Source organism: Cebidichthys violaceus, unplaced genomic scaffold (genome assembly GCF_023349555.1).
Source record: "Cebidichthys violaceus isolate CVI_PGR_0920_01 unplaced genomic scaffold, fCebVio1.0.p SCAF_3, whole genome shotgun sequence".
Taxonomy (NCBI): domain Eukaryota; kingdom Metazoa; phylum Chordata; class Actinopteri; order Perciformes; family Stichaeidae; genus Cebidichthys; species Cebidichthys violaceus.
In genome coordinates, this window is record NW_027176483.1 from 9636766 (window position 1) to 9649135 (window position 12370).

A 12370-nucleotide genomic window follows, 5' to 3' on the forward strand; every position below is an offset into this window, starting at 1 on the left:
ACATAATGATTCAGCAGTAAATACAAAATAAAGATTACAAATGTTTCAGACAGCATGTGGAAAAACGCTGAAGATCGAGCTGTAAAACGTTCCATGGTGTGACAGGCAGCATAGTTTCAAAAAGGCACTTTCTTGAGTCACAAAGAGTCATGGCAGTCGAAGCGTTCTCCTCCTCCACATCTCGCAGTGCGAGCAGGGTCACTCTGGAACAGCAGCAGCTGCGATCTCCACTTTGCCGTGCATGTCCTGGTCGATTCTGCAGACAAATTCAACAGGCATCAGACATCTGTGTGCCAGGGATGGTGTTGGAGAAAAATAACTTTTAGAATGATCAGTTCTTATTGTTTAACATACAAGGCTCCGTGAAGTCTGTGACTACTGTGTGAAATCTCTTCACACTTGTTATCCTCAGATGTTCCTCGTTTAGCAGTCACTGTGACCTTCTGTAAGGGACGATTGTATATCTTACTAAACGTCAAGATGACGTTTGCTTGTGCGGAAGGGGCAAGTTCAAGACATGCCACGTAGCTTTATGCAAATGATTCTGTGCAAACGCACTTGTGTGTTATCCGAAGTATAAATATCAGAGACTCAGAGACAGACCTCTGAGCAGCCTTGATACATGACTTGTATGTGTTTCAACTCTGTCTCCTTCTTGCAAGAATAAATGTCCTGTGATAATTACTTTTACATCGGCTTTGAGTGAATTTCTCTAACAGATGGCATGTCTTCTAACAGGGCTAAGATAACTGATAATCAAAGTGACGACAAGCTACTAAACTGCCCATGAACACACTTTTCATATGATCGCATCCTGAAATGTGATCATTGCACTTATACCATTAAAAAGAGGAGTCTTTGTGTATGACAGAATATTTCTATTTCTGGACCAGACTTGCCGAATTTTGTCCATGATTTTTCTACTGAATGCACTTTAAATATCTGGCCACCGATATCTATTATGAGGTTCTTACTTCCCTTGAAACCTTGCAAGACAAATGCACTAATGTATAGTATAAATCCATGTTAGGGCACTTTATCTCCAGCACACACTGCAAACAGTCGTACAATAAGACAATGTATACAGGTTAAGCAATCTGTGCCAAACTCCAAATTCCATATAAGTGCAACCGTTGTACTTCAGAAACAGCTCCATGGCAATGTGTGAGGTTTTAGTGTGCCTAAATATTAATATTAATCTTCAACTTAAGAACTCATGCACCTTATAACAGAAGTGTTACTAATTGTGACAGCATTGCATACACAATACAGAGTCTCTTCCACAACCCAACAGTTATTCTGTTTATAATTTCCTAACATGACCCGACATATCTGCAAATGAACAATCTCACACTCACTTCTCATCTGTACAGAGCAGAACATTTCTGTGTGCTTGAGCAGGTTTTGTGGCAATAACTAAACATCAGCAGGAAGTGGGTAAGCAGTGAGTCATGCAGAGAGCTGTGAGAGTGGACAGGCCGAGTGTTCAGTGAGGGAGAGTTACTGAGGGGAACCATGTGAGGACATAACAGTGCAACCAAAAAACCACAGTGACTAAGACCAGCTACTTCCTTGTAGACCCATCGCATTTAGTTGTAAAAACATGAACAAACTTAGTAAACATCAACCACATCAAATTCAAAACCTGTTTTTTTTTTTTTAAAAGACACATGCAAGTAAGTGCTACTTGATGCCCCAACTTTAATATTAGAAAGAAGCAATTAAATCATTTACTTTTCAAACTATTCTAACTTGATATTGACATAAAATCGATAATTTAGCATTCCAGTAGAAACGGTGCCTTGGGTATAAAATGGGCTTCAAAGTACATGGTACGATTCAAACCACATACAGATATAGCAATAAATAGAAAACAAAATGAACAAGAAATGACTTTGAAATGAACATCACAGAATTGGCTCAGAAAAAGGATTTAGTTGGTTAAACAATCACCAAGCCACCTATTTTTGGAAACCAATCAAACAGCTTCTCAGTCCACTTTTAAAGGAAATCTACTGTGAGAGAGATGTGGGACATTTGGGGAGGATCATTGTTGGTTTTAGCCAGAAGTTAACGACAAATCATCCCACTACAAACCCGTGGGACAGAATGAGGTGTATTGGTGCATTTATGAAAGCCAACGGATCATTTCGCTGTTAGTTTGGTGAAATACAAAAGAATGCTGAGACTGACCCTGGGTGCAAGTGCATATACCTTTTACGGCTTTTCCTATTTTTTTCGTCATCAAACCTTAAGAGGGGGCAGGGACATGGAGTCAAGGAAAGGAGAATTACACAGCCAACAGCAACCAGACATCCAAAAGAGCAAAAACATTTGATTAGATAAGATAAATGTCATGTGGATAGAAAACACATCAAGGAAAAAAACAGCAAACATGAGCTCAATCGTCATCCATATCAGCAAAGGTTAACACTTGTTGAAATGTTACAAAGAACTCAGGTGCACAAGGCTGTACTATTCTCTAAATTTGTATAATATAAAAGAACATGTTTAGATATTTGTATTTTGTTGCATTTGGACCTCTACCTCCATCAGAATATATACAGTGTAAGTAAGACAATATTTCACCTAAATCCTGTCTGGTATTTTTAGAGCTTTGAACGAAGATTAATTGTACACAATTTTAAGTGAGTCAGACACAGTGGCCTCGCAGGAACAGCAGAACGTTGCTGTAGCACCACCTACAGATGAAATGTAACCACATTCTGCAGGACCAGTCAGAGCTGATACTGCGTATGCACAAAACATTACTAGAATACCTGCTAGTTTTTGGAAACCAGTTAAAGGAAAAACATGAAGGCACGTCAAAAGGAGTTACTTTTGTTTTGTGAATTGTTTAATTATAATTTGTACCATGTCCCATGGTGGGGATTGGATGAAATCTGTAGAAAGGAAGAAATGGAAGGTGATCTCTACCGATGTGGTTCTTTTTATTTACTAATTCAAGTGAGAAGCCATGTATTGCCCCACTGCACAGCTGCAAAATCTGCAATTCATATGGAAATAAAAACATAAGACATGGAACTGCTTACTCAAGCGTTCATTGAACACCTTTTATTATTAAAACCAGAGCGTCAAATCACCACATTTCTGACATGGCCTTGGATTTATATTTGTTAGCTTGCAGACACCTTAATATTTTGTCTTTTGACAGGACCTTTGTCTTGAACATTGCTGACGTGTTTGAGTGGAGCATACTTACTGTTTGATACAATCTGGTATGGACACGTACTCCATTGGAACCAGTTCTGCAAGATCTGTCAAGCTGAACACATACTTGATTTTCTGACTAAATTTGGTGCTGTGAAAAGAAGCAAGAAATCGAAATGTTACCGGAGAAGATCTTCATTTCATTATCCAGAGGAGGGCAGTGTGGAAACACAAGAACAACAAAGCACATTAGGCAGCAGCAGTCTGCTGGTGGGTTGCCACGAAAGCCAAGAAGGGGATTGAGGTGTGTGTGTGTGTGTGTGTGTGTGTGTGTGTGTGTGTGTGTGTTTGTGCGCGTGTGCGCTCAAACGCCTATGCAGGGGTCTGGGAGAGGAAGTGTGTCCATCTGATGAATGGACATGAGCCTGAACTATATGCTAATTGCAGTGTCATTAATTTTTGCTCGGGACAATCTTAGGTGTAAAATAAAACACCAAGACTTTAATGTAAATGATCTGAATTCATTTTGTGTGTGCAGATGCACAGTGTGGACACAATTAATGGAACTTTATGACAATCAGATTAAATCATCAAAAAATGTTTAGAGCAAAAACATGGAACACAACAGAAGGGTTGAGTTCACTTTCAATTAATAATGAATTCATTGCTACAGTTGTTTATATTTTAAATTCAACTATAATAATTATTATCAATGATGGTATTTATCAATATATCTTGATCATAACATTTTCCGACAACCCCTGAAGGCATCATATGTATCTTTATATGTATACGTAGTTACACCATAAGGAAGAGAACCTTAATTATTCGTCTTCCTCGGCTGACATCGAAACATTTGCTCGACAGTCCGGGATCTTTCGCTAAGAAATGGCCCCCAAAACCGCAACAAATTTGATTAAAGGCGTATTGGCGGACCTGTCACAGGACAACTTTGAGAAGTTCCGCGACGAGCTTTTGGACTGTGAAGAAGAGCCGCGGGTCGAACACAACCAGGTGGAGGGTAGACGACATAGTAGTCGCTGATGTCTTGGTTTCAACTTTTAACCTGCAGTGGTTGTAGAGTTATTGAGAGAGATCGGCTGCCACAAGAAAGCAGAACAGCTCGGTAAATATCTCACGGCTTCATGGTTTTGATGTGGAATGAGAGTAGAATCTATATTTGGTTTAAGATCGTTAAACCCTTAAAAGTGTGCTGGTAGATAATTAAGCGACAAATGACCACGTTTAATTGGAAAGGTGATAATTTTGCAGCATAGTCTATTTTCTACAATATTAAATAACATGTGTGCATGCACATGTAGGTCCAGTCAACGCTTATTTCCAGCTTAATACAGCAAAATGGCACAGCTGCTAAATAGAACCCTTTTCACGGCAGACATTTTGATTTGTCATAGTAGGAAAAGCACAGGTGTTATTGTTATTAATTGTATTCATTATATTAAGTGCCCCTGTAAGCTTTTCCAGTGTGCACAGTGTGCACACTGGAACAGTAAACTCTAAACTATATCTGGACTATACTGCGACTGAGTTCTATCGCCTCAAGTTCTCCCACACAACTTCCTTTCTCCGTTCTCTACACTGGCTCCCTGTAAGATCTCGCATCCAGTTTAAGACTCTGGTGCTAGCCTACAGGGCAGTGAAAGGAACAGCTCCTTCTTATCTCCAGGCCATGGTCAAGCCCTACACCCCCGCCCGACCACTTCGCTCTGCTGCCTCGGGGCGATTGGTTGCCCCGTCGCTCAGAGGTCTCTGCGCCCGATCGACCCGGTCACGGCTGTTTTCTGTCCTGGCCCCACAGTGGTGGAATGAACTTCCCACTGACGTCAGGACAGCAGACTCGCTGCCCATCTTTCGGCGCAGGCTGAAAACTCACCTCTTCAGGAAGTACTACCTGGAGCCTTCCACTTAGCACTTATTGTATTCATACTAGTTTGTTGCACTTATTGTACTCATTAGTTTGTTGCACTTATTAGGGCCCGAGCCACCGACAACGTCGGGCCAGCGAAGGCCCTATTGAAATTCTAAGGGGTATTATTAGGGCCCGAGCCACCGACAACGTCGGGCCAGCGAAGGCCCTATTGAAATTGTATGGGTTATTATTATTAGGGCCCGAGCCACCGACAACGTCGGGCCAGCGAAGGCCCTATTGAGTTTCTAAGGGGTTTTATTAGGGCCCGAGCCACCGACAACGTCGGGCCAGCGAAGGCCCTATTGAAATTCTATGAGGTATTATTATTAGGGCCCGAGCCACCGACAACGTCGGGCCAGCGAAGGCCCTATTGAAATTCTATGGGGTATTATTAGGGCCCGAGCCACCGACAACGTCGGGCCAGCGAAGGCCCTATTGAGTTTCTAAGGGGTTTTATTAGGGCCCGAGCCACCGACAACGTCGGGCCAGCGAAGGCCCTATTGAAATTCTATGGGGTATTATTATTATTAGGGCCCGAGCCACCGACAACGTCGGGCCAGCGAAGGCCCTATTGAAATTCTATGGGGTATTATTATTATGGCCCGAGCACCGACGTAGTCGGAGCGGAGGACCTATTGTTATTCTAATGTTTTTTATTATTATTATTATTATTAGGGCCCGAGCACTGACGTAGTCGGAGCGGAGGACCTATTGTTATTCTAATGTTTTTTATTATTAGGGCCCGAGCACTGACGTAGTCGGAGCGGAGGACCTATTGTTATTCTAATGTTTTTTATTATTATTATTATTATTAGGGCCCGAGCACCGACGTAGTCGGAGCGGAGGACCTATTGTTATTCTAATGTTTTTTATTATTATTATTATTATTATTATTATTAGGGCCCGAGCACCGACGTAGTCGGAGCGGAGGACCTATTGTTATTCTAATGTTTTTTATTAGGGCCCGAGCACCGACGTAGTCGGAGTGGAGGACCTATTGTTATTCTAATGTTTTTTATTATTATTATTATTATTATTATTATTATTATTATTATTATTATTATTATTATTATCGTACCAGTTTCATCGCAAAAAGGAGGTGCTTGGGATACTGGGAATCTTTTGAAATTTGGCACAAAATTCAATCGTGGTGAAAATTCCAGTATTATTGGGGTGTCCAGCTGCGGCATGACATTTTGGCTTGATAGCGCCCCCTACAGAGTAGCCCCAACTTTGGGTTTCACCTAGCTGTATGAAATTTGGTAGGTATGTGGAACGTGATGGGACGTACAAAAAAGTCAAAAGGAGATATATCCTAAACCAAACAGGAAGTCGGCCATTTTGAATTTTATGACGTTTTTGGACCGTTTCAAGGCACCGTACTTTAACGAACTCCTCCAAGAGATTAAACTCGATTGCCTTCAGATTTGGTCAGTATGCTCTTGAGACCTTGGCAGTGAAACGATACTCAAAGATCAAAAAGTTATCGAACTATGTGTCCGTGGCATGGCGGCAAAAAAACACCATTCGCCATGAAACAGGAAGTTGTTGTAACTCGGCTGTACATTGCCTAATCTGCTCCAAATTTCTCAGATGTCATAACATCCTGACCCTGAACACATGTATATGACAATTTAGAATCATAGTAATAGCGCCACCTAGTGGCAACTGGAAGTTGTACGTTTTGTACTTTGACATCCTGCTCCTCACAGATTATTCCGATCCCTCTAAAGTTTTGTCAGAAAAGCCTTAAGATGTTGATAATGCTTCATTGTGAAGATCGTAAGAAGTTGTCGAAGGGCAGCGACGTGGCGGCTCGGCGAACTTCGATCCTTCGCCATGAACGAATAAACTGATGTAACTCGACTCCGCATCATCAGATCTTTACCAGATTTCACATTTTGATTAAACTCCAGGCCTGAAGACATCTGCAAGCCAATTTTGAATCATAGTCATAGCGCCACCTACTGGCAACAGTAAGTTAAAGTCTTTATACTTTGGCTTGTTTCTCTTAGTTGGAAAATCAGATCAACATCAAATTTGTTCCACACAAATGTAAGAAGTTCATAATGCCAGTTCTCTAAGCTTTTGATGTTTCGTCGAACGACGTTGCCGTGGTAACGCAGTCTTCGGCGTGAAAAACGATGGTCATTTGGAGAGGTTAAAAAGCTCGAAACACAAGCAAAGTTGACACACAGATCACAAGGCCAAAATGTAGTTCTATAATATGATTTTATTCAATCAGAGTGTTAAATCGGCTCAATAGCGCCCCCTACAAAATTTCGACAAAGCAGCCCTCGCAGTACGTTTCACATAGATTAACAAAATTTGGTAGGCACATGTATCACATGTGGACTTAAATAAAAGTCTATTGGGGCCATGCCCTAAACCCAACCGGAAGTCAGCCATTTTGAATTTAGTCTGAATTTCTAGTGTTGTTTTTTCAATTTCCAGGCGCTCTACTTTAACGAACTCCTCCCAGGGAACTAATCAGATCAACTTAGAATTTGGTCAGAACAATCTAAAGACCTTTGTGATTAAAAGTTACTCAAAGCTTGTTGTTTCGTGAAATGCCGTTGCCGTGGCGACGCATTCCTCGCCATGAAAAACAAAGGTGTTTTTGAGGGGCTAAAAATACTCAAAACAAAATCAAACTTGTCACACACATTTAAAATCCTGAATGTAGTTATCTGATGTAATTTTAATGCTTCAGAGTGGCAACTCGGCTCGATAGCGCCCCCTACAATATTTCGACGATGCAGCCCTCGCAGTACGTTTCACCTAGATGTATGAAATTAAGTAAGCAGGTGTATCACATGTAGACTTAAAAAAAAGTCTTAGGGTCCATGCTCTAAACCCAACCGGAAGTCAGCCATTTCTAATTTTGTATGAATTTGTCGTGTATTTTTCCCATTTCCAGGTGCTGTACTACGAACTAGTCCTAGGTAATTAATCAGATCAGCTTAGAATTTGGTCAGAACAATCTAAAGACCTTTGTGATTAAAAGTTTAGAATTCATCAAACATGGACTTGGTGTAGCGGCCATTTTACATGGTTCGCCATCATCCATCAAGCTGTTGTAACTCAACTGTACTTTGTCAAAACTGTCCCAAAGTTGACATGCTTGATTACCGTCATGATTTTAGGACATCTGCATGCCAATATTAACTCATAGTCATAGCGCCACCTACTGGCAACCACGGATGTAAGCAGGATTCTATAATTACAGCGGCCCGAACACTGAACTTAATTAAAGGGTTTGTGGACACACCATGAGAAAAAGACTTCTCTGATCTAAATATGTGCAAACTAAGATGCTTGGAGAGCAAAAGTTAGACAACAGTGGTTCTCAAACCATGTCAGTGGTCATTAGTATAAATGATCAGTCCAGAGCTTCTACTCGAGAATCAGAATAAATGTTGCAATGAATGCTTCACACTACAATCTAAAGTTACAGAAGAGCTTAAAATGAAAACAGTGTTAAATTAAAGTGTTCAAGTAAAAGCAAATTACACTACTGTTCTGTTAACTTTCATGTGAGTCCAAATACAATCAGCAGGACACTGCAGCCAGTAAACTGACAAGTCTGTTATGTTACAAACACTGAAGCGCATTCACGCACATTCATTTTCTTAATGATCTTAACAGGCTTCCATTTATGATTGCATCGGAGTAAACTCAAAACATTTGAGGCATAATGCCTGGCAACATGATCTTGCTACGCTGCTGGTCGACGCAGAAATATCATCTAACTCGTGCACGCAGTGTATGATGGTCACAGAAATGCATGACCGCGTCAACCAGAGTCCTGCCAGTATCCTCGACGTGCGCGTAGTTGCGAGGGCCCGATCAATGCTGCTTGCAGCTTTAATTATTATTATTATCGTACCAGTTTTATCGCAAAAAGGAGGTGCTTGGGATACTGGGAATCTTTTGAAATTTGGCACAAAATTCAATCGTGGTGAAAATTCCAGTATTATTGGGGTGTCCAGCTGCGGCATGACATTTTGGCTCGATAGCGCCCCCTACAGAGTAGCCCCAACTTTGGGTTTCACCTAGCTGTATGAAATTTGGTAGGTATGTGGAACGTGATGGGACGTACAAAAAAGTCAAAAGGAGGTATATCCTAAACCAAACAGGAAGTCGGCCATTTTGAATTTTATGACGTAAAATGACGTCTGCGAATTTCGATCCTTCGCCGTTAACAAATAAACTGATGTAACTCGACTCCGCATCATCAGACCTTTATTAGATTTCCCATGTTTGATGAGTCTGTGGTCCTGAAGACATCTACAGAACAATTTTGTGTAATAGTCATAGCGCCACCTACTGGTAACAGGAAGTAAAAGTCTCTATACTTTGGCATGTTTCTCTTAGTAGATAAATCTGATGAACATCAAATTAGTTCCACACAAATATAAGAAGTTCATAATGCCAGTTCATGAAGCTTTTGATGTTTCGTCAAACGCCGTTGCCGTGGCGACGCAGTCTTCGGCGTGAAAAACGAAGATGCTTTTGAGGGGCTAAAAATGCTTGAAACATAAGCAAACTTGGCACACAGATTTAAAGCCAAAAGTTTAGTTACATGTTATGGTTCTATTGCTCTAGAGTGGAGAGTAAGCTCAATAGCGCCCCCTACAATATTTCGACAAAGCAGCCCTCGCAGTACGTTAGACCTAGATGTATGAAATTTGGTAGGAATATGTATCACATGTGGACTTAAATAAAAGTATCTTGGGGCCATGCCCTAAACCCAACCGGAAGTCAGCCATTTTGAATTTTGTATGAATTTCTAGTGTCGTTTTTTCAATTTCCAGGCGCTCTACTTTAACGAACTCCTCCTAGGGAATTAATCAAATCAACTTCAAATTTGGTCAGTACAATCTAAAGATCTTTGTCATGAAAAGTTACTCAAAGGTTGTTGTTTCGTGAAAGGCCGTTGCCGTGGCGACGCATTCTTCGCCACAAAAAACAAAAGTGTTTTTGAGGGGCTAAAAATGCTCAAAACGTAACCAAACTTGTCAAACACATTTAAAATCCTGAATGTAGTTATCTGATGTGATTTTAATGCTTCAGAGCGGCAAGTTGGCTCGATAGCGCCCCCTACAATTTTTTGACGATGCAGCCCTCGCAGTACGTTTCACCTAGCTGTATAAAATATGGTAAGCAGATGTATCACATGTAGACTTAACAAAAAGTCTTAGGGGTTCATGCTCTAAACCCAACCGGAAGTCAGCCATTTTGAATTTTGTATGAATTTCTTCTGTTTTTTTCCATTTCCATGTGCTGTACTCCTAGGGAATTAATCCGATCAACTTAGAATTTGGTCAGAACAATCTAAAGACCGTAGCGATTAAAAGTTACTAAAAGCTTGAGGTTTCATCAAACAACATGGACTTGGTGTAGCGGCCATTTTACATGGTTCGCCATCATCCACCAAGCTGTTGTAACTCAACTGTACTTTGACAAAACTGTCCGAAACTTGACATGCTTGATTACCGTCATGATTTTAGGACTTTTGCATGCCAATATGAACTCATAGTCATAGCACCACCTACTGGCAACCACAGAAGTAAGCAGGATTCTTTAATTACAGCAGCCCAAACACTGAATTTATTTAAAGGGTTCGTGGGCACACCATGAGAAAAAGACTTCTCTGATCTCAATATGTGCAAACTAAGATGCATGGAGAGCAAAAGTTAGACAACAGTGGTTCTCAAACCATGTCAGTGGGCATTAGTATAAATGATCTGTCCAGAACTTCTACATGAAAATCACGTTAAATATTACCATGAATGCTTCACACTACAATCTAAAGTTATAGAAGAGCTTAAAATGAAAACAGTGTTAAATTAAAGTGTTAAAGTAAAAGCAAATGACAATACTGTTCTGTTAACTTTCATGTAAGAAAGTCAGCAGGACACTGCAGGGAGTTGAACCCCATCCCAGTAAACTGACGGTCTGTTATTTTATAAACACTGAAACACATTCACACATATTCATTCAGTGTGGCTTTGTGGCACAAGGCAGTAATACTGCCTGTGCCAAAGCACACTGACTGTAATCCTGCGGGCTTATTGTTGGTATGCTGATTCAGCATTCCAAGTATTGTTATCCTAATCTTTATTCTTCAACTATTTCTTCCGTACGTATTTTGGCACTTAATAACTTCAGCATCTTTTCAGCTACAGAAACCGTTCAAATATGAAAATGTTCAGCTTTTTCAGGAGAGGGGTGCTATGTCTTTTTATGTTTCTAATCTTTCAACTTTTTTAATTATTAAGCATTTTGCAATTTTTTTTTGAATGGGATGTCTATGGAGAAACTTTTCAAATCCTCTTAAACTTGTTCAACTTTCAGATCATTCTACTTCCTCATACTTTCAGCTACAGACACCATTTAAACTTTCAAATGTTAAGAAAACCCTGATCAATGATTGTATGTTATAATCATTTTGATATCTTTTATACTTTTTGAGCTGTAGCAATTTTGCTTTTATGTGTTTTTCAGTCCTTTTCTGCTTTTATAATGGGTGTGTATTGCGCAGCTTAGAGTGCGTGATGTCATCGCTAGAGTGAAGAGAAGCCTGAGATTCCTGTGAAAAAAATATTTGTCTTTTGCGACTGACTCCTCAATTTTCACTCTACATGCATAATTTTTGGATGGAAACGTAGCTAATCTTGTCCTTGTCGTAGACATATGACTGTGGAATCTCACAGATTTACACATTTGGCACAAAAGCCTTTACTTGAGAGGAAAACCAACTTTCTCCTCCATAGACCCCAATGTTAAAACGTACTTCAAAAAAGTCTTACACAGACAACCGTACCCCATTTCTAAATCGCCATTGAAGCCACCTTTTTTTTACACTACAGACACAATTTTCACATGATCTGTTCTTCAAGTCATCCTCCCTCTCCAGTATTAATATTGGAGCAATAGGGGCTATGATTATGGGGTTTTGGGGGTTTTGTTTGACAGGTGTTTCCCAGTCTTTTCTCATGAAAAGGCAGCCAGGCTCACAGGTGTTCGTACTTGAGCTAATTACTGATGTTTATAAACACACAGACTCACAGACACAAGCCTCACTCTATCTCTCTGTGTCTCTCTCTCTCTGCGTGTGTATCTCTCTCTCTGTGTGTCTCTCTATCTCTCTGTGTGTGTCTCTCTCTCTCTCTGCGTGTGTATCTCTCTCCCTGTGTGTCTCTCTATCTCTCTGTGTGTCTCTCTCTCTCTGCGTGTGTATCTCTTATACAGTCATTCAGGTAT